Raw genomic sequence first — 21,903 nt, 5'->3', positions numbered from 1 at the left:
ATAATGTGAATTTTTGTTTGAATAAGTTGTTTTTAAGACAAGCATTATTGTTATGCTATAGGTATCAATGGGAAAAATGGTGCTTATTTCCAACTTGTGGAACTGCCATGAATGCGACTCTGTGCCTATTTATGGTGTAAAAATTCCCTGGACCCTCCATTAAAATAGCCTTGCAAATAAATGACGGTTGACTAACACAGACAGTAACGTGAGTTTACAAAGTTCTCTGAGGAACAGAGTTTTGTAGAAAAGTCGACGAAGATGGGATTCTCTTTGCCGAGGTGAGGAAAAGACATGGTGTGCTCTTGTTTTCTGGACTCAATCAAAATAATTTTGATTTGAGCTCTAATTTGCATTATTTTTACAGCTAAAAATTGGGGATGATAATAATGTGAATTTTTGTTTGAATAAGTTGTTTTTAAGACAAGCATTATTGTTATGCTATAGGTATCAATGGGAAAAATGGTGCTTTTTTCCAACTTGTGGAACTGCCATGAATGCGACTCTGTGCCTATTTATGGTGTAAAAATTCCCTGGACCCTCCATTAAAATAGCCTTGCAAATAAATGACGGTTGACTAACACAGACAGTAACGTGAGTTTACAAAGTTCTCTGAGGAACAGAGTTTTGTAGAAAAGTCGACGAAGTTGGGATTCTAACCCATGCATGCAGAGCACAATGGATTAGCAGTCCATCGCCTTAACCACTCGGCCACCTCGTCTGACAATGGCGCACGCATGCTGTTAGACGCAGTCGGTGAAGTGCACGGTGGCCGTATCTCTAATTTGTGTTATTTTTACAGTTACAGATTGGGGATGATAATAATGTGAATTTTTGTTTGTGTTAGTTGTTTTTAAGACAAGCCTTAGTGTTATGCACTACACATCGGGGGAAAAAATGTGTGCTTATTTCCTGTCGATTTTGCCGTCAAGTGTCAGGGCAAATTGGTTCTCTTTGCCGAGGTGAGGAAAAGACAGGGTGTGCTCTTGTTTTCTGGACTCAATCAAAATAATTTTGATTTGAGCTCTAATTTGCGTTATTTTTACAGTTACAGATTGGGGATGATAATAATGTGAATTTTTGTTTGAATAAGTTGTTTTTAAGACAAGCATTATTGTTATGCTATAGGTATCAATGGGAAAAATGGTGCTTATTTCCAACTTGTGGAACTGCCATGAATGCGACTCTGTGCCTATTTATGGTGTAAAAATTCCCTGGACCCTCCATTAAAATAGCCTTGCAAATAAATGACGGTTGACTAACACAGACAGTAACGTGAGTTTACAAATTTCTCTGAGGAACAGAGTTTTGTAGAAAAGTCGACGAAGTTGGGATTCTAACCCATGCATGCAGAGCACAATGGATTAGCAGTCCATCGCCTTAACCACTCGGCCACCTCGTCTGACAATAGCGCACGCATGCTGTTAGACGCAGTCGGTGAAGTGCACGGTGGCCGTATCTCTAATTTGTGTTATTTTTACAGTTACAGATTGGGGATGATAATAATGTGAATTTTTGTTTGTGTTAGTTGTTTTTAAGACAAGCCTTAGTGTTATGCACTACACATCGGGGGAAAAAATGTGTGCTTTTTTCCTGTCGATTTTGCCGTCAAGTGTCAGGGCAAATTGGTTCTCTTTGCCGAGGTGAGGAAAAGACAGGGTGTGCTCTTGTTTTCTGGACTCAATCAAAATAATTTTGATTTGAGCTCTAATTTGCGTTATTTTTACAGTTACAGATTGGGGATGATAATAATGTGAATTTTTGTTTGAATAAGTTGTTTTTAAGACAAGCATTATTGTTATGCTATAGGTATCAATGGGAAAAATGGTGCTTATTTCCAACTTGTGGAACTGCCATGAATGCGACTCTGTGCCTATTTATGGTGTAAAAATTCCCTGGACCCTCCATTAAAATAGCCTTGCAAATAAATGACGGTTGACTAACACAGACAGTAACGTGAGTTTACAAAGTTCTCTGAGGAACAGAGTTTTGTAGAAAAGTCGACGAAGATGGGATTCTCTTTGCCGAGGTGAGGAAAAGACAGGGTGTGCTCTTGTTTTCTGGACTCAATCAAAATAATTTTGATTTGAGCTCTAATTTGCATTATTTTTACAGTTAAAAATTGGGGATGATAATAATGTGAATTTTTGTTTGAATAAGTTGTTTTTAAGACAAGCATTATTGTTATGCTATAGGTATCAATGGGAAAAATGGTGCTTTTTTCCAACTTGTGGAACTGCCATGAATGCGACTCTGTGCCTATTTATGGTGTAAAAATTCCCTGGACCCTCCATTAAAATAGCCTTGCAAATAAATGACGGTTGACTAACACAGACAGTAACGTGAGTTTACAAAGTTCTCTGAGGAACAGAGTTTTGTAGAAAAGTCGACGAAGTTGGGATTCTAACCCATGCATGCAGAGCACAATGGATTAGCAGTCCATCGCCTTAACCACTCGGCCACCTCGTCTGACAATGGCGCACGCATGCTGTTAGACGCAGTCGGTGAAGTGCACGGTGGCCGTATCTCTAATTTGTGTTATTTTTACAGTTACAGATTGGGGATGATAATAATGTGAATTTTTGTTTGTGTTAGTTGTTTTTAAGACAAGCCTTAGTGTTATGCTCTACACATCGGGGGAAAAAATGTGTGCTTTTTTCCTGTCGATTTTGCCGTCAAGTGTCAGGGCAAATTGGTTCTCTTTGCCGAGGTGAGGAAAAGACAGGGTGTGCTCTTGTTTTCTGGACTCAATCAAAATAATTTTGATTTGAGCTCTAATTTGCGTTATTTTTACAGTTACAGATTGGGGATGATAATAATGTGAATTTTTGTTTGTGTTAGTTGTTTTTAAGACAAGCCTTAGTGTTATGCACTACACATCGGGGGGAAAAATGTGTGCTTTTTTCCTGTCGATTTTGCCGTCAAGTGTCAGGGCAAATTGGTTCTCTTTGCCGAGGTGAGGAAAAGACATGGTGTGCTCTTGTTTTCTGGACTCAAAAAAAATAATTTTGATTTGAGCTCTAATTTGCGTTATTTTTACAGTTACAGATTGGGGATGATAATAATGTGAATTTTTGTTTGTGTTAGTTGTTTTTAAGACAAGCCTTAGTGTTATGCACTACACATCGGGGGGAAAAATGTGTGCTTATTTCCTGTCGATTTTGCCGTCAAGTGTCAGGGCAAATTGGTTCTCTTTGCCGAGGTGAGGAAAAGACAGGGTGTGCTCTTGTTTTCTGGACTCAATCAAAATAATTTTGATTTGAGCTCTAATTTGCGTTATTTTTACAGTTACAGATTGGGGATGATAATAATGTGAATTTTTGTTTGAATAAGTTGTTTTTAAGACAAGCATTATTGTTATGCTATAGGTATCAATGGGAAAAATGGTGCTTATTTCCAACTTGTGGAACTGCCATGAATGCGACTCTGTGCCTATTTATGGTGTAAAAATTCCCTGGACCCTCCATTAAAATAGCCTTGCAAATAAATGACGGTTGACTAACACAGACAGTAACGTGAGTTTACAAAGTTCTCTGAGGAACAGAGTTTTGTAGAAAAGTCGACGAAGATGGGATTCTCTTTGCCGAGGTGAGGAAAAGACAGGGTGTGCTCTTGTTTTCTGGACTCAATCAAAATAATTTTGATTTGAGCTCTAATTTGCATTATTTTTACAGTTAAAAATTGGGGATGATAATAATGTGAATTTTTGTTTGAATAAGTTGTTTTTAAGACAAGCATTATTGTTATGCTATAGGTATCAATGGGAAAAATGGTGCTTTTTTCCAACTTGTGGAACTGCCATGAATGCGACTCTGTGCCTATTTATGGTGTAAAAATTCCCTGGACCCTCCATTAAAATAGCCTTGCAAATAAATGACGGTTGACTAACACAGACAGTAACGTGAGTTTACAAAGTTCTCTGAGGAACAGAGTTTTGTAGAAAAGTCGACGAAGTTGGGATTCTAACCCATGCATGCAGAGCACAATGGATTAGCAGTCCATCGCCTTAACCACTCGGCCACCTCGTCTGACAATGGCGCACGCATGCTGTTAGACGCAGTCGGTGAAGTGCACGGTGGCCGTATCTCTAATTTGTGTTATTTTTACAGTTACAGATTGGGGATGATAATAATGTGAATTTTTGTTTGTGTTAGTTGTTTTTAAGACAAGCCTTAGTGTTATGCTCTACACATCGGGGGAAAAAATGTGTGCTTTTTTCCTGTCGATTTTGCCGTCAAGTGTCAGGGCAAATTGGTTCTCTTTGCCGAGGTGAGGAAAAGACAGGGTGTGCTCTTGTTTTCTGGACTCAATCAAAATAATTTTGATTTGAGCTCTAATTTGCGTTATTTTTACAGTTACAGATTGGGGATGATAATAATGTGAATTTTTGTTTGTGTTAGTTGTTTTTAAGACAAGCCTTAGTGTTATGCACTACACATCGGGGGGAAAAATGTGTGCTTTTTTCCTGTCGATTTTGCCGTCAAGTGTCAGGGCAAATTGGTTCTCTTTGCCGAGGTGAGGAAAAGACATGGTGTGCTCTTGTTTTCTGGACTCAATCAAAATAATTTTGATTTGAGCTCTAATTTGCGTTATTTTTACAGTTACAGATTGGGGATGATAATAATGTGAATTTTTGTTTGAATAAGTTGTTTTTAAGACAAGCATTATTGTTATGCTATAGGTATCAATGGGAAAAATGGTGCTTATTTCCAACTTGTGGAACTGCCATGAATGCGACTCTGCGCCTATTTATGGTGTAAAAATTCCCTGGACCCTCTATTAAAATAGCCTTGCAAATAAATGACAGTTGACTAACACAGACAGTAACGTGAGTTTACAAAGTTCTCTGAGGAACAGAGTTTTGTAGAAAAGTCGACGAAGATGGGATTCGAACCCATGCGTGCAGAGCACAATGGATTAGCAGTCCATCGCCTTAACCACTCGGCCACCTCGTCTGACAGTGGCGCACGCATGCTGTTAGACGCAGTCGGTGAAGTGCACGGTGGCCGTATCTCTAATTTGTGTTATTTTTACAGTTACAGATTGGGGATGATAATAATGTGAATTTTTGTTTGTGTTAGTTGTTTTTAAGACAAGCCTTAGTGTTATGCACTACACATCGGGGGGAAAAATGTGTGCTTTTTTCCTGTCGATTTTGCCGTCAAGTGTCAGGGCAAATTGGTTCTCTTTGCCGAGGTGAGGAAAAGACATGGTGTGCTCTTGTTTTCTGGACTCAATCAAAATAATTTTGATTTGAGCTCTAATTTGCGTTATTTTTACAGTTACAGATTGGGGATGATAATAATGTGAATTTTTGTTTGAATAAGTTGTTTTTAAGACAAGCATTATTGTTATGCTATAGGTATCAATGGGAAAAATGGTGCTTATTTCCAACTTGTGGAACTGCCATGAATGCGACTCTGTGCCTATTTATGGTGTAAAAATTCCCTGGACCCTCCATTAAAATAGCCTTGCAAATAAATGACAGTTGACTAACACAGACAGGAACGTGAGTTTACAAAGTTCTCTGAGGAACAGGGTTCAGTAGAAAAGTTGACGAAGATGGGATTCGAACCCATGCGTGCAGAGCACAATGGATTAGCATGCCATCACCTTAACCACTCGGCCACCTCGTCTGACAGTGGCGCACGCATGCTGTTAGACGCAGTCGGTGAAGTGCACGGTGGCCGTATCTCTAATTTGTGTTATTTTTACAGTTACAGATTGGGGATGATAATAATGTGAATTTTTGTTTGTGTTAGTTGTTTTTAAGACAAGCCTTAGTGTTATGCACTACACATCGGGGGGAAAAATGTGTGCTTTTTTCCTGTCGATTTTGCCGTCAAGTGTCAGGGCAAATTGGTTCTCTTTGCCGAGGTGAGGAAAAGACATGGTGTGCTCTTGTTTTCTGGACTCAATCAAAATAATTTTGATTTGAGCTCTAATTTGCGTTATTTTTACAGTTACAGATTGGGGATGATAATAATGTGAATTTTTGTTTGAATAAGTTGTTTTTAAGACAAGCATTATTGTTATGCTATAGGTATCAATGGGAAAAATGGTGCTTATTTCCAACTTGTGGAACTGCCATGAATGCGACTCTGTGCCTATTTATGGTGTAAAAATTCCCTGGACCCTCCATTAAAATAGCCTTGCAAATAAATGACAGTTGACTAACACAGACAGTAACGTGAGTTTACAAAGTTCTCTGAGGAACAGGGTTCAGTAGAAAAGTTGACGAAGATGGGATTCGAACCCATGCGTGCAGAGCACAATGGATTAGCATGCCATCACCTTAACCACTCGGCCACCTCGTCTGACAGTGGCGCACGCATGCTGTTAGACGCAGTCGGTGAAGTGCACGGTGGCCGTATCTCTAATTTGTGTTATTTTTACAGTTACAGATTGGGGATGATAATAATGTGAATTTTTGTTTGTGTTAGTTGTTTTTAAGACAAGCCTTAGTGTTATGCACTACACATCGGGGGGAAAAATGTGTGCTTTTTTCCTGTCGATTTTGCCGTCAAGTGTCAGGGCAAATTGGTTCTCTTTGCCGAGGTGAGGAAAAGACATGGTGTGCTCTTGTTTTCTGGACTCAATCAAAATAATTTTGATTTGAGCTCTAATTTGCGTTATTTTTACAGTTACAGATTGGGGATGATAATAATGTGAATTTTTGTTTGAATAAGTTGTTTTTAAGACAAGCATTATTGTTATGCTATAGGTATCAATGGGAAAAATGGTGCTTATTTCCAACTTGTGGAACTGCCATGAATGCGACTCTGTGCCTATTTATGGTGTAAAAATTCCCTGGACCCTCCATTAAAATAGCCTTGCAAATAAATGACAGTTGACTAACACAGACAGTAACGTGAGTTTACAAAGTTCTCTGAGGAACAGGGTTCAGTAGAAAAGTCGACGAAGATGGGATTCGAACCCATGCGTGCAGAGCACAATGGATTAGCAGTCCATCACCTTAACCTCTCGGCCACCTCGTCTGATAGTGGCGCACGCATGCTGTTAGACGCAGTCGGTGAAGTGCACGGTGGCCGTATCTCTAATTTGTGTTATTTTTACAGTTACAGATTGGGGATGATAATAATGTGAATTTTTGTTTGTGTTAGTTGTTTTTAAGACAAGCCTTAGTGTTATGCACTACACATCGGGGGGAAAAATGTGTGCTTTTTTCCTGTCGATTTTGCCGTCAAGTGTCAGGGCAAATTGGTTCTCTTTGCCGAGGTGAGGAAAAGACATGGTGTGCTCTTGTTTTCTGGACTCAATCAAAATAATTTTGATTTGAGCTCTAATTTGCGTTATTTTTACAGTTACAGATTGGGGATGATAATAATGTGAATTTTTGTTTGAATAAGTTGTTTTTAAGACAAGCATTATTGTTATGCTATAGGTATCAATGGGAAAAATGGTGCTTATTTCCAACTTGTGGAACTGCCATGAATGCGACTCTGTGCCTATTTATGGTGTAACAATTCCCTGGACCCTCCATTAAAATTGCCTTGCAAATAAATGACAGTTGACTAACACACACAGTAACGTGAGTTTACAAAGTTCTCTGAGGAACAGGGTTCAGTAGAAAAGTCGACGAAGATGGGATTCGAACCCATGCGTGCAGAGCACAATGGATTAGCATGCCATCACCTTAACCACTCGGCCACCTCGTCTGACAGTGGCGCACGCATGCTGTTAGACGCAGTCGGTGAAGTGCACGGTGGCCGTATCTCTAATTTGTGTTATTTTTACAGTTACAGATTGGGGATGATAATAATGTGAATTTTTGTTTGTGTTAGTTGTTTTTAAGACAAGCCTTAGTGTTATGCACTACACATCGGGGGGAAAAATGTGTGCTTTTTTCCTGTCGATTTTGCCGTCAAGTGTCAGGGCAAATTGGTTCTCTTTGCCGAGGTGAGGAAAAGACAGGGTGTGCTCTTGTTTTCTGGACTCAATCAAAATAATTTTGATTTGAGCTCTAATTTGCGTTATTTTTACAGTTACAGATTGGGGATGATAATAATGTGAATTTTTGTTTGTGTTAGTTGTTTTTAAGACAAGCCTTAGTGTTATGCACTACACATCGGGGGGAAAAATGTGTGCTTTTTTCCTGTCGATTTTGCCGTCAAGTGTCAGGGCAAATTGGTTCTCTTTGCCGAGGTGAGGAAAAGACATGGTGTGCTCTTGTTTTCTGGACTCAATCAAAATAATTTTGATTTGAGCTCTAATTTGCGTTATTTTTACAGTTACAGATTGGGGATGATAATAATGTGAATTTTTGTTTGAATAAGTTGTTTTTAAGGCAAGCATTATTGTTATGCTATAGGTATCAATGGGAAAAATTGTGCTTATTTCCAACTTGTGGAACTGCCATGAATGCGACTCTGTGCCTATTTATGGTGTAAAAATTCCCTGGACCCTCCATTAAAATAGCCTTGCAAATAAATGACAGTTGACTAACACAGACAGTAACGTGAGTTTACAAAGTTCTCTGAGGAACAGGGTTCTGTAGAAAAGTCGACAAAGATGGGATTCAAACCCATGCGTGCAGAGCACAATGGATTAGCAGTCCATCACCTTAACCACTCGGCCACCTCGTCTGACAGTGGCGCACGCATGCTGTTAGACGCAGTCGGTGAAGTGCACGGTGGCCGTATCTCTAATTTGTGTTATTTTTACAGTTACAGATTGGGGATGATAATAATGTGAATTTTTGTTTGTGTTAGTTGTTTTTAAGACAAGCCTTAGTGTTATGCACTACACATCGGGGGGAAAAATGTGTGCTTTTTTCCTGTCGATTTTGCCGTCAAGTGTCAGGGCAAATTGGTTCTCTTTGCCGAGGTGATGAAAAGACATGGTGTGCTCTTGTTTTCTGGACTCCATCAAAATAATTTTGATTTGAGCTCTAATTTGCGTTATTTTTACAGTTACAGATTGGGGATGATAATAATGTGAATTTTTGTTTGAATAAGTTGTTTTTAAGGCAAGCATTATTGTTATGCTATAGGTATCAATGGGAAAAATGGTGCTTTTTTCCAACTTGTGGAACTGCCATGAATGCGACTCTGTGCCTATTTATGGTGTAACAATTCCCTGGACCCTCCATTAAAATTGCCTTGCAAATAAATGACAGTTGACTAACACACACAGTAACGTGAGTTTACAAAGTTCTCTGAGGAACAGGGTTCAGTAGAAAAGTCGACGAAGATGGGATTCGAACCCATGCGTGCAGAGCACAATGGATTAGCATGCAATCACCTTAACCACTCGGCCACCTCGTCTGACAGTGGCACACGCATGCTGTTAGACGCAGTCGGTGAAGTGCACGGTGGCCGTATCTCTAATTTGTGTTATTTTTACAGTTACAGATTGGGGATGATAATAATGTGAATTTTTGTTTGTGTTAGTTGTTTTTAAGACAAGCCTTAGTGTTATGCACTACACATCGGGGGGAAAAATGTGTGCTTTTTTCCTGTCGATTTTGCCGTCAAGTGTCAGAGCAAATTGGTTCTCTTTGCCGAGGTGAGGAAAAGACAGGGTGTGCTCTTGTTTTCTGGACTCAATCAAAATAATTTTGATTTGAGCTCTAGTTTGCGTTATTTTTACAGTTACAGATTGGGGATGATAATAATGTGAATTTTTGTTTGAATAAGTTGTTTTTAAGACAAGCATTATTGTTATGCTATAGGTATCAATGTGAAAAATGGTGCTTATTTCCAACTTGTGGAACTGCCATGAATGCGACTCTGTGCCTATTTATGGTGTAAAAATTCCCTGGACCCTCCATTAAAATAGCCTTGCAAATAAATGACAGTTGACTAACACAGACAGTAACGTGAGTTTACAAAGTTCTCTGAGGAACAGAGTTTTGTAGAAAAGTCGACGAAGATGGGATTCGAACCCATGCGTGCAGAGCACAATGGATTAGCAGTCCATCGCCTTAACCACTCGGCCACCTCGTCTGACAGTGGCATGCTGTTAGACGCAGTCGGTGAAGTGCACAGTGGCTGTATCTCTAATTTGTGTTATTTTTACAGTTACAGATTGGGGATGATAATAATGTGAATTTTTGTTTGTGTTAGTTGTTTTTAAGAAAAGCGTTATGCACTACACATCGGGGGGAAAAATGTGTGCTTTTTTCCTGTCGATTTTGCCGTCAAGTGTCAGGGCAAATTGGTTCTCTTTGCCGAGGTGAGGAAAAGACATGGTGTGCTCTTGTTTTCTGGACTCAATCAAAATAATTTTGATTTGAGCTCTAATTTGCGTTATTTTTACAGTTACAGATTGGGGATGATAATAATGTGAATTTTTGTTTGAATAAGTTGTTTTTAAGACAAGCATTATTGTTATGCTATAGGTATCAATGGGAAAAATGGTGCTTATTTCCAACTTGTGGAACTGCCATGAATGCGACTCTGTGCCTATTTATGGTGTAAAAATTCCCTGGACCCTCCATTAAAATAGCCTTGCAAATAAATGACAGTTGACTAACACAGACAGTAACGTGAGTTTACAAAGTTCTCTGAGGAACAGAGTTTTGTAGAAAAGTCGACGAAGATGGGATTCGAACCCATGCGTGCAGAGGACAATGGATTAGCAGTCCATCGCCTTAACCACTCGGCCACCTCGTCTGACAGTGGCGCACGCATGCTGTTAGACGCAGTCGGTGAAGTGCACGGTGGCTGTATCTCTAATTTGTGTTATTTTTACAGTTACAGATTGGGGATGATAATAATGTGAATTTTTGTTTGTGTTAGTTGTTTTTAAGACAAGCCTTAGTGTTATGCACTACACATCGGGGGGAAAAATGTGTGCTTTTTTCCTGTCGATTTTGCCGTCAAGTGTCAGGGCAAATTGGTTCTCTTTGCCGAGGTGAGGAAAAGACATGGTGTGCTCTTGTTTTCTGGACTCAATCAAAATAATTTTGATTTGAGCTCTAATTTGCGTTATTTTTACAGTTACAGATTGGGGATGATAATAATGTGAATTTTTGTTTGAATAAGTTGTTTTTAAGGCAAGCATTATTGTTATGCTATAGGTATCAATGGGAAAAATTGTGCTTATTTCCAACTTGTGGAACTGCCATGAATGCGACTCTGTGCCTATTTATGGTGTAAAAATTCCCTGGACCCTCCATTAAAATAGCCTTGCAAATAAATGACAGTTGACTAACACAGACAGTAACGTGAGTTTACAAAGTTCTCTGAGGAACAGGGTTCTGTAGAAAAGTCGACAAAGATGGGATTCAAACCCATGCGTGCAGAGCACAATGGATTAGCAGTCCATCACCTTAACCACTCGGCCACCTCGTCTGACAGTGGCGCACGCATGCTGTTAGACGCAGTCGGTGAAGTGCACGGTGGCCGTATCTCTAATTTGTGTTATTTTTACAGTTACAGATTGGGGATGATAATAATGTGAATTTTTGTTTGTGTTAGTTGTTTTTAAGACAAGCCTTAGTGTTATGCACTACACATCGGGGGGAAAAATGTGTGCTTTTTTCCTGTCGATTTTGCCGTCAAGTGTCAGGGCAAATTGGTTCTCTTTGCCGAGGTGATGAAAAGACATGGTGTGCTCTTGTTTTCTGGACTCCATCAAAATAATTTTGATTTGAGCTCTAATTTGCGTTATTTTTACAGTTACAGATTGGGGATGATAATAATGTGAATTTTTGTTTGAATAAGTTGTTTTTAAGGCAAGCATTATGGTTATGCTATAGGTATCAATGGGAAAAATTGTGCTTATTTCCAACTTGTGGAACTGCCATGAATGCGACTCTGTGCCTATTTATGGTGTAACAATTCCCTGGACCCTCCATTAAAATTGCCTTGCAAATAAATGACAGTTGACTAACACACACAGTAACGTGAGTTTACAAAGTTCTCTGAGGAACAGGGTTCAGTAGAAAAGTCGACGAAGATGGGATTCGAACCCATGCGTGCAGAGCACAATGGATTAGCATGCAATCACCTTAACCACTCGGCCACCTCGTCTGACAGTGGCACACGCATGCTGTTAGACGCAGTCGGTGAAGTGCACGGTGGCCGTATCTCTAATTTGTGTTATTTTTACAGTTACAGATTGGGGATGATAATAATGTGAATTTTTGTTTGTGTTAGTTGTTTTTAAGACAAGCCTTAGTGTTATGCACTACACATCGGGGGGAAAAATGTGTGCTTTTTTCCTGTCGATTTTGCCGTCAAGTGTCAGAGCAAATTGGTTCTCTTTGCCGAGGTGAGGAAAAGACAGGGTGTGCTCTTGTTTTCTGGACTCAATCAAAATAATTTTGATTTGAGCTCTAGTTTGCGTTATTTTTACAGTTACAGATTGGGGATGATAATAATGTGAATTTTTGTTTGAATAAGTTGTTTTTAAGACAAGCATTATTGTTATGCTATAGGTATCAATGTGAAAAATGGTGCTTATTTCCAACTTGTGGAACTGCCATGAATGCGACTCTGTGCCTATTTATGGTGTAAAAATTCCCTGGACCCTCCATTAAAATAGCCTTGCAAATAAATGACAGTTGACTAACACAGACAGTAACGTGAGTTTACAAAGTTCTCTGAGGAACAGAGTTTTGTAGAAAAGTCGACGAAGATGGGATTCGAACCCATGCGTGCAGAGCACAATGGATTAGCAGTCCATCGCCTTAACCACTCGGCCACCTCGTCTGACAGTGGCACACGCATGCTGTTAGACGCAGTCGGTGAAGTGCACGGTGGCTGTATCTCTAATTTGTGTTATTTTTACAGTTACAGATTGGGGATGATAATAATGTGAATTTTTGTTTGTGTTAGTTGTTTTTAAGAAAAGCGTTATGCACTACACATCGGGGGGAAAAATGTGTGCTTTTTTCCTGTCGATTTTGCCGTCAAGTGTCAGGGCAAATTGGTTCTCTTTGCCGAGGTGAGGAAAAGACATGGTGTGCTCTTGTTTTCTGGACTCAATCAAAATAATTTTGATTTGAGCTCTAATTTGCGTTATTTTTACAGTTACAGATTGGGGATGATAATAATGTGAATTTTTGTTTGAATAAGTTGTTTTTAAGACAAGCATTATTGTTATGCTATAGGTATCAATGGGAAAAATGGTGCTTATTTCCAACTTGTGGAACTGCCATGAATGCGACTCTGTGCCTATTTATGGTGTAAAAATTCCCTGGACCCTCCATTAAAATAGCCTTGCAAATAAATGACAGTTGACTAACACAGACAGTAACGTGAGTTTACAAAGTTCTCTGAGGAACAGAGTTTTGTAGAAAAGTCGACGAAGATGGGATTCGAACCCATGCGTGCAGAGGACAATGGATTAGCAGTCCATCGCCTTAACCACTCGGCCACCTCGTCTGACAGTGGCGCACGCATGCTGTTAGACGCAGTCGGTGAAGTGCACGGTGGCTGTATCTCTAATTTGTGTTATTTTTACAGTTACAGATTGGGGATGATAATAATGTGAATTTTTGTTTGTGTTAGTTGTTTTTAAGACAAGCCTTAGTGTTATGCACTACACATCGGGGGGAAAAATGTGTGCTTTTTTCCTGTCGATTTTGCCGTCAAGTGTCAGGGCAAATTGGTTCTCTTTGCCGAGGTGAGGAAAAGACATGGTGTGCTCTTGTTTTCTGGACTCAATCAAAATAATTTTGATTTGAGCTCTAATTTGCGTTATTTTTACAGTTACAGATTGGGGATGATAATAATGTGAATTTTTGTTTGAATAAGTTGTTTTTAAGACAAGCATTATTGTTATGCTATAGGTATCAATGGGAAAAATGGTGCTTATTTCCAACTTGTGGAACTGCCATGAATGCGACTCTGTGCCTATTTATGGTGTAAAAATTCCCTGGACCCTCCATTAAAATAGCCTTGCAAATAAATGACAGTTGACTAACACAGACAGTAACGTGAATTTACAAAGTTCTCTGAGGAACAGGGTTCTGTAGAAAAGTCGACGAAGATGGGATTCGAACCCATGCGTGCAGAGCACAATGGATTAGCAGTCCATCACCTTAACCACTCAGCCACCTCGTCTGACAGTGGCGCACGCATGCTGTTAGACGCAGTCGGTGAAGTGCACGGTGGCCGTATCTCTAATTTGTGTTATTTTTACAGTTACAGATTGGGGATGATAATAATGTGAATTTTTGTTTGTGTTAGTTGTTTTTAAGACAAGCCTTAGTGTTATGCACTACACATCGGGGGGAAAAATGTGTGCTTTTTTCCTGTCGATTTTGCCGTCAAGTGCCAGGGCAAATTGGTTCTCTTTGCCGAGGTGAGGAAAAGACATGGTGTGCTCTTGTTTTCTGGACTCCATCAAAATAATTTTGATTTGAGCTCTAATTTGCGTTATTTTTACAGTTACAGATTGGGGATGATAATAATGTGAATTTTTGTTTGAATAAGTTGTTTTTAAGGCAAGCATTATTGTTATGCTATAGGTATCAATGGGAAAAATTGTGCTTATTTCCAACTTGTGGAACTGCCATGAATGCGACTCTGTGCCTATTTATGGTGTAACAATTCCCTGGACCCTCCATTAAAATTTCCTTGCAAATAAATGACAGTTGACTGACACACACAGTAACGTGAGTTTACAAAGTTCTCTGAGGAACAGGGTTCAGTAGAAAAGTCGACGAAGATGGGATTCGAACCCATGCATGCAGAGCACAATGGATTAGCATGCCATCACCTTAACCACTCGGCCACCTCGTCTGACAGTGGCGCACGCATGCTGTTAGACGCAGTCGGTGAAGTGCACGGTGGCCGTATCTCTTATTTGTGTTATTTTTACAGTTACAGATTGGGGATGATAATAATGTGAATTTTTGTTTGTGTTAGTTGTTTTTAAGACAAGCCTTAGTGTTATGCACTACACATCGGGGGGAAAAATGTGTGCTTTTTTCCTGTCGATTTTGCCGTCAAGTGTCAGGGCAAATTGGTTCTCTTTGCCGAGGTGAGGAAAAGACATGGTGTGCTCTTGTTTTCTGGACTCAATCAAAATAATTTTGATTTGAGCTCTAATTTGCGTTATTTTTACAGTTACAGATTGGGGATGATAATAATGTGAATTTTTGTTTGAATAAGTTGTTTTTAAGACAAGCATTATTGTTATGCTATAGGTATCAATGGGAAAAATGGTGCTTATTTCCAACTTGTGGAACTGCCATGAATGCGACTCTGTGCCTATTTATGGTGTAAAAATTCCCTGGACCCTCCATTAAAATAGCCTTGCAAATAAATGACAGTTGACTAACACAGACAGTAACGTGAGTTTACAAAGTTCTCTGAGGAACAGAGTTTTGTAGAAAAGTCGACGAAGATGGGATTCGAACCCATGCGTGCAGAGGACAATGGATTAGCAGTCCATCACCTTAACCACTCGGCCACCTCGTCTGACAGTGGCACACGCATGCTGTTAGACGCAGTCGGTGAAGTGCACGGTGGCCGTATCTCTAATTTGTGTTATTTTTACAGTTACAGATTGGGGATGATAATAATGTGAATTTTTGTTTGTGTTAGTTGTTTTTAAGACAAGCCTTAGTGTTATGCACTACACATCGGGGGGAAAAATGTGTGCTTTTTTCCTGTCGATTTTGCCGTCAAGTGTCAGAGCAAATTGGTTCTCTTTGCCGAGGTGAGGAAAAGACAGGGTGTGCTCTTGTTTTCTGGACTCAATCAAAATAATTTTGATTTGAGCTCTAGTTTGCGTTATTTTTACAGTTACAGATTGGGGATGATAATAATGTGAATTTTTGTTTGAATAAGTTGTTTTTAAGACAAGCATTATTGTTATGCTATAGGTATCAATGTGAAAAATGGTGCTTATTTCCAACTTGTGGAACTGCCATGAATGCGACTCTGTGCCTATTTATGGTGTAAAAATTCCCTGGACCCTCCATTAAAATAGCCTTGCAAATAAATGACAGTTGACTAACACAGACAGTAACGTGAGTTTACAAAGTTCTCTGAGGAACAGAGTTTTGTAGAAAAGTCGACGAAGATGGGATTCGAACCCATGCGTGCAGAGCACAATGGATTAGCAGTCCATCGCCTTAACCACTCGGCCACCTCGTCTGACAGTGGCACACGCATGCTGTTAGACGCAGTCGGTGAAGTGCACGGTGGCTGTATCTCTAATTTGTGTTATTTTTACAGTTACAGATTGGGGATGATAATAATGTGAATTTTTGTTTGTGTTAGTTGTTTTTAAGAAAAGCGTTATGCACTACACATCGGGGGGAAAAATGTGTGCTTTTTTCCTGTCGATTTTGCCGTCAAGTGTCAGGGCAAATTGGTTCTCTTTGCCGAGGTGAGGAAAAGACATGGTGTGCTCTTGTTTTCTGGACTCAATCAAAATAATTTTGATTTGAGCTCTAATTTGCGTTATTTTTACAGTTACAGATTGGGGATGATAATAATGTGAATTTTTGTTTGAATAAGTTGTTTTTAAGACAAGCATTATTGTTATGCTATAGGTATCAATGGGAAAAATGGTGCTTATTTCCAACTTGTGGAACTGCCATGAATGCGACTCTGTGCCTATTTATGGTTTAAAAATTCCCTGGACCCTCCATTAAAATAGCCTTGCAAATAAATGACAGTTGACTAACACAGACAGTAACGTGAGTTTACAAAGTTCTCTGAGGAACAGGGTTCTGTAGAAAAGTCGACGAAGATGGGATTCGAACCCATGCGTGCAGAGCACAATGGATTAGCAGTCCATCACCTTAACCACTCAGCCACCTCGTCTGACAGTGGCGCACGCATGCTGTTAGACGCAGTCGGTGAAGTGCACGGTGGCCGTATCTCTAATTTGTGTTATTTTTACAGTTACAGATTGGGGATGATAATAATGTGAATTTTTGTTTGTGTTAGTTGTTTTTAAGACAAGCCTTAGTGTTATGCACTACACATCGGGGGGAAAAATGTGTGCTTTTTTCCTGTCGATTTTGCCGTCAAGTGCCAGGGCAAATTGGTTCTCTTTGCCGAGGTGAGGAAAAGACATGTTGTGCTCTTGTTTTCTGGACTCCATCAAAATAATTTTGATTTGAGCTCTAATTTGCGTTATTTTTACAGTTACAGATTGGGGATGATAATAATGTGAATTTTTGTTTGAATAAGTTGTTTTTAAGGCAAGCATTATTGTTATGCTATAGGTATCAATGGGAAAAATTGTGCTTATTTCCAACTTGTGGAACTGCCATGAATGCGACTCTGTGCCTATTTATGGTGTAACAATTCCCTGGACCCTCCATTAAAATTTCCTTGCAAATAAATGACAGTTGACTGACACACACAGTAACGTGAGTTTACAAAGTTCTCTGAGGAACAGGGTTCAGTAGAAAAGTCGACGAAGATGGGATTCGAACCCATGCATGCAGAGCACAATGGATTAGCATGCCATCACCTTAACCACTCGGCCACCTCGTCTGACAGTGGCGCACGCATGCTGTTAGACGCAGTCGGTGAAGTGCACGGTGGCCGTATCTCTTATTTGTGTTATTTTTACAGTTACAGATTGGGGATGATAATAATGTGAATTTTTGTTTGTGTTAGTTGTTTTTAAGACAAGCCTTAGTGTTATGCACTACACATCGGGGGGAAAAATGTGTGCTTTTTTCCTGTCGATTTTGCCGTCAAGTGTCAGGGCAAATTGGTTCTCTTTGCCGAGGTGAGGAAAAGACATGGTGTGCTCTTGTTTTCTGGACTCAATCAAAATAATTTTGATTTGAGCTCTAATTTGCGTTATTTTTACAGTTACAGATTGGGGATGATAATAATGTGAATTTTTGTTTGAATAAGTTGTTTTTAAGACAAGCATTATTGTTATGCTATAGGTATCAATGGGAAAAATGGTGCTTATTTCCAACTTGTGGAACTGCCATGAATGCGACTCTGTGCCTATTTATGGTGTAAAAATTCCCTGGACCCTCCATTAAAATAGCCTTGCAAATAAATGACAGTTGACTAACACAGACAGTAACGTGAGTTTACAAAGTTCTCTGAGGAACAGGGTTATGTAGAAAAGTCGACGAAGATGGGATTCGAACCCATGCGTGCAGAGCACAATGGATTAGCAGTCCATCGCCTTAACCACTCGGCCACCTCGTCTGACAGTGGTGCACGCATGCTGTTAGACGCAGTCGGTGAAGTGCACGGTGGCCGTATCTCTAATTTGTGTTATTTTTACAGTTACAGATTGGGGATGATAATAATGTGAATTTTTGTTTGTGTTAGCTGTTTTTAAGACAAGCCTTAGTGTTATGCACTACACATCAGGGGGAAAAATGTGTGCTTTTTTCCTGTCGATTTTGCCGTCAAGTGTCAGGGCAAATTGGTTCTCTTTGCCGAGGTGAGGAAAAGACATGGTGTGCTCTTGTTTTCTGGACTCAATCAAAATAATTTTGATTTGAGCTCTAATTTACGTTATTTTTACAGTTACAGATTGGGGATGATAATAATTTGAATTTTTGTTTGAATAAGTTGTTTTTAAGACAAGCATTATTGTTATGCTATAGGTATCAATGGGAAAAATGGTGCTTATTTCCAACTTGTGGAACTGCCATGAATGCGACTCTGTGCCTATTTATGGTGTAACAATTCCCTTTACCCTCCATTAAAATAGCCTTGCAAATAAATGACAGTTGACTAACACAGACAGTAACGTGAGTTTACAAAGTTCTCTGAGGAACAGAGTTTTGTAGAAAAGTCAACGAAGATGGGATTCTAACCCATGCATGCAGAGCACAATGGATTAGCAGTCCATCGCCTTAACCACTCGGCCACCTCGTCTGACAATGGCGCACGCATGCTGTTAGACGCAGTCGGTGAAGTGCACGGTGGCCGTATCTCTAATTTGTGTTATTTTTACAGGTACAGATTGGGGATGATAATAATGTGAATTTTTGTTTGTGTTAGTTGTTTTTAAGACAAGCCTTAGTGTTATGCACTACACATCGGGGGGAAAAAATGTGTGCTTTTTTCCTGTCGATTTTGCCGTCAAGTGTCAGGGCAAATTGGTTCTCTTTGCCGAGGTGAGGAAAAGACATGGTGTGCTCTTGTTTTCTGGACTCCATCAAAATAATTTTGATTTGAGCTCTAATTTGCGTTATTTTTACAGTTACAGATTGGGGATGATAATAATGTGAATTTTTGTTTGAATAAGTTGTTTTTAAGGCAAGCATTATTGTTATGCTATAGGTATCAATGGGAAAAATGGTGCTTATTTCCAACTTGTGGAACTGCCATGAATGCGACTCTGTGCCTATTTATGGTGTAAAAATTCCCTGGACCCTCCATTAAAATAGCCTTGCAAATAAATGACAGTTGACTAACACAGACAGTAACGTGAGTTTACAAAGTTCTCTGAGGAACAGGGTTATGTAGAAAAGTCGACGAAGATGGGATTCGAACCCATGCGTGCAGAGCACAATGGATTAGCAGTCCATCGCCTTAACCACTCGGCCACCTCGTCTGACAGTGGCGCACGCATGCTGTTAGACGCAGTCGGTGAAGTGCACGGTGGCCGTATCTCTAATTTGTGTTATTTTTACAGTTACAGATTGGGGATGATAATAATGTGAATTTTTGTTTGTGTTAGTTGTTTTTAAGACAAGCCTTAGTGTTATGCACTACACATCGGGGGGGAAAATGTGTGCTTTTTTCCTGTCGATTTTGCCGTCAAGTGTCAGGGCAAATTGGTTCTCTTTGCCGAGGTGAGGAAAAGACATGGTGTGCTCTTGTTTTCTGGACTCAATTAAAATAATTTTGATTTGAGCTCTAATTTGCGTTATTTTTACAGTTACAGATTGGGGATGATAATAATGTGAATTTTTGTTTGAATAAGTTGTTTTTAAGACAAGCATTATTGTTATGCTATAGGTATCAATGGGAAAAATGGTGCTTATTTCCAACTTGTGGAAATGCCATGAATGCGACTCTGCGCCTATTTATGGTGTAAAAATTCCCTGGACCCTCCATTAAAATAGCCTTGCAAATAAATGACAGTTGACTAACACAGACAGTAACGTGAGTTTACAAAGTTCTCTGAGGAACAGAGTTTTGTAGAAAAGTCGACGAAGATGGGATTCTAACCCATGCATGCAGAGCACAATGGATTAGCAGTCCATCGCCTTAACCACTCGGCCACCTCGTCTGACAGTGGCGCACGCATGCTGTTAGACGCAGTCGGTGAAGTGCACGGTGGCCGTATCTCTAATTTGTGTTATTTTTACAGTTACAGATTGGGGAAGATAATAATGTGAATTTTTGTTTGTGTTAGTTGTTTTTAAGACAAGCCTTAGTGTTATGCACTACACATCGGGGGGAAAAATGTGTGCTTTTTTCCTGTCGATTTTGCCGTCAAGTGTCAGGGCAAATTGGTTCTCTTTGCCGAGGTGAGGAAAAGACAGGGTGTGCTCTTGTTTTCTGGACTCAATCAAAATAATTTTGATTTGAGCTCTAATTTGCGTTATTTTTACAGTTACAGATTGGGGATGATAATAATGTGAATTTTTGTTTGAATAAGTTGTTTTTAAGACAAGCATTATTGTTATGCTATAGGTATCAATGGGAAAAATGGTGCTTATTTCCAACTTGTGGAACTGCCATGAATGCAACTCTGTGCCTATTTATGGTGTAAAAATTCCCTGGACCCTCCATTAAAATAGCCTTGCAAATAAATGACAGTTGACTAACACAGACAGTAACGTGAGTTTACAAAGTTCTCTGAGGAACAGAGTTTTGTAAAAAAGTCGACGAAGATGGGATTCGAACCCATGCGTGCAGAGCACAATGGATTAGCAGTCCATCGCCTTAACCACTCGGCCACCTCGTCTGACAGTGGCGCACGCATGCTGTTAGACGCAGTCGGTGAAGTGCACGGTGGCTGTATCTCTAATTTGTGTTATTTTTACAGTTACAGATTGGGGATGATAATAATGTGAATTTTTGTTTGTGTTAGTTGTTTTTAAGACAAGCCTTAGTGTTATGCACTACACATCGGGGGGAAAAATGTGTGCTTTTTTCCTGTCGATTTTGCCGTCAAGTGTCAGGGCAAATTGGTTCTCTTTGCCGAGGTGAGGAAAAGACATGGTGTGCTCTTGTTTTCTGGACTCAATCAAAATAATTTTGATTTGAGCTCTAATTTGCGTTATTTTTACAGTTACAGATTGGGGATGATAATAATGTGAATTTTTGTTTGAATAAGTTGTTTTTAAGACAAGCATTATTGTTATGCTATAGGTATCAATGGGAAAAATGGTGCTTATTTCCAACTTGTGGAACTGCCATGAATGCGACTCTGCGCCTATTTATGGTGTAAAAATTCCCTGGACCCTCCATTAAAATAGCCTTGCAAATAAATGACAGTTGACTAACACAGACAGTAACGTGAGTTTACAAAGTTCTCTGAGGAACAGAGTTTTGTAGAAAAGTCGACGAAGATGGGATTCGAACCCATGCGTGCAGAGCACAATGGATTAGCAGTCCATCGCCTTAACCACTCGGCCACCTCGTCTGACAGTGGCGCACGCATGCTGTTTGACGCAGTCGGTGAAGTGCACGGTGGCCGTATCTCTAATTTGTGTTATTTTTACAGTTACAGATTGGGGATGATAATAATGTGAATTTTTGTTTGTGTTAGTTGTTTTTAAGACAAGCCTTAGTGTTATGCACTACACATCGGGGGGAAAAATGTGTGCTTTTTTCCTGTCGATTTTGCCGTCAAGTGTCAGGGCAAATTGGTTCTCTTTGCCGAGGTGAGGAAAAGACAGGGTGTGCTCTTGTTTTCTGGACTCAATCAAAATAATTTTGATTTGAGCTCTAATTTGCGTTATTTTTACAGTTACAGATTGGGGATGATAATAATGTGAATTTTTGTTTGAATAAGTTGTTTTTA

At 39.6% G+C, this 21,903-nt stretch overlaps 10 non-coding genes across 10 annotated transcripts; all 10 read right to left on the bottom strand.

Annotated features, from left to right (window-relative positions):
* Positions 1-4,873: 4,873 nt before the first annotated feature.
* Positions 4,874-4,955, bottom strand: TRNAS-GCU (transfer RNA serine (anticodon GCU)). Its single transcript has one exon. It is a non-coding gene; the product is annotated as a tRNA-Ser (tRNA).
* A 4,931-nt stretch (positions 4,956-9,886) lies between these two features.
* Positions 9,887-9,968, bottom strand: TRNAS-GCU (transfer RNA serine (anticodon GCU)). Its single transcript has one exon. It is a non-coding gene; the product is annotated as a tRNA-Ser (tRNA).
* A 587-nt stretch (positions 9,969-10,555) lies between these two features.
* Positions 10,556-10,637, bottom strand: TRNAS-GCU (transfer RNA serine (anticodon GCU)). Its single transcript has one exon. It is a non-coding gene; the product is annotated as a tRNA-Ser (tRNA).
* Positions 10,638-12,598: 1,961 nt separating this feature from the next.
* TRNAS-GCU (transfer RNA serine (anticodon GCU)) lies at positions 12,599-12,680 on the bottom strand. The gene has a single exon. It is a non-coding gene; the product is annotated as a tRNA-Ser (tRNA).
* Positions 12,681-13,273: 593 nt separating this feature from the next.
* Positions 13,274-13,355, bottom strand: TRNAS-GCU (transfer RNA serine (anticodon GCU)). The gene has a single exon. It is a non-coding gene; the product is annotated as a tRNA-Ser (tRNA).
* A 2,642-nt stretch (positions 13,356-15,997) lies between these two features.
* On the bottom strand, positions 15,998-16,079 carry TRNAS-GCU (transfer RNA serine (anticodon GCU)). Its single transcript has one exon. It is a non-coding gene; the product is annotated as a tRNA-Ser (tRNA).
* Positions 16,080-18,034: 1,955 nt separating this feature from the next.
* Positions 18,035-18,116, bottom strand: TRNAS-GCU (transfer RNA serine (anticodon GCU)). The gene has a single exon. It is a non-coding gene; the product is annotated as a tRNA-Ser (tRNA).
* Positions 18,117-19,397: 1,281 nt separating this feature from the next.
* On the bottom strand, positions 19,398-19,479 carry TRNAS-GCU (transfer RNA serine (anticodon GCU)). The gene has a single exon. It is a non-coding gene; the product is annotated as a tRNA-Ser (tRNA).
* Positions 19,480-20,759: 1,280 nt separating this feature from the next.
* TRNAS-GCU (transfer RNA serine (anticodon GCU)) lies at positions 20,760-20,841 on the bottom strand. The gene has a single exon. It is a non-coding gene; the product is annotated as a tRNA-Ser (tRNA).
* A 599-nt stretch (positions 20,842-21,440) lies between these two features.
* Positions 21,441-21,522, bottom strand: TRNAS-GCU (transfer RNA serine (anticodon GCU)). The gene has a single exon. It is a non-coding gene; the product is annotated as a tRNA-Ser (tRNA).
* Positions 21,523-21,903: the final 381 nt, after the last annotated feature.

Source organism: Pelobates fuscus, chromosome 1 (assembly GCF_036172605.1).
Source record: "Pelobates fuscus isolate aPelFus1 chromosome 1, aPelFus1.pri, whole genome shotgun sequence".
Taxonomy (NCBI): Eukaryota; Metazoa; Chordata; class Amphibia; order Anura; family Pelobatidae; genus Pelobates; species Pelobates fuscus.
This window is presented reverse-complemented; position numbering and strand designations above follow the sequence as displayed.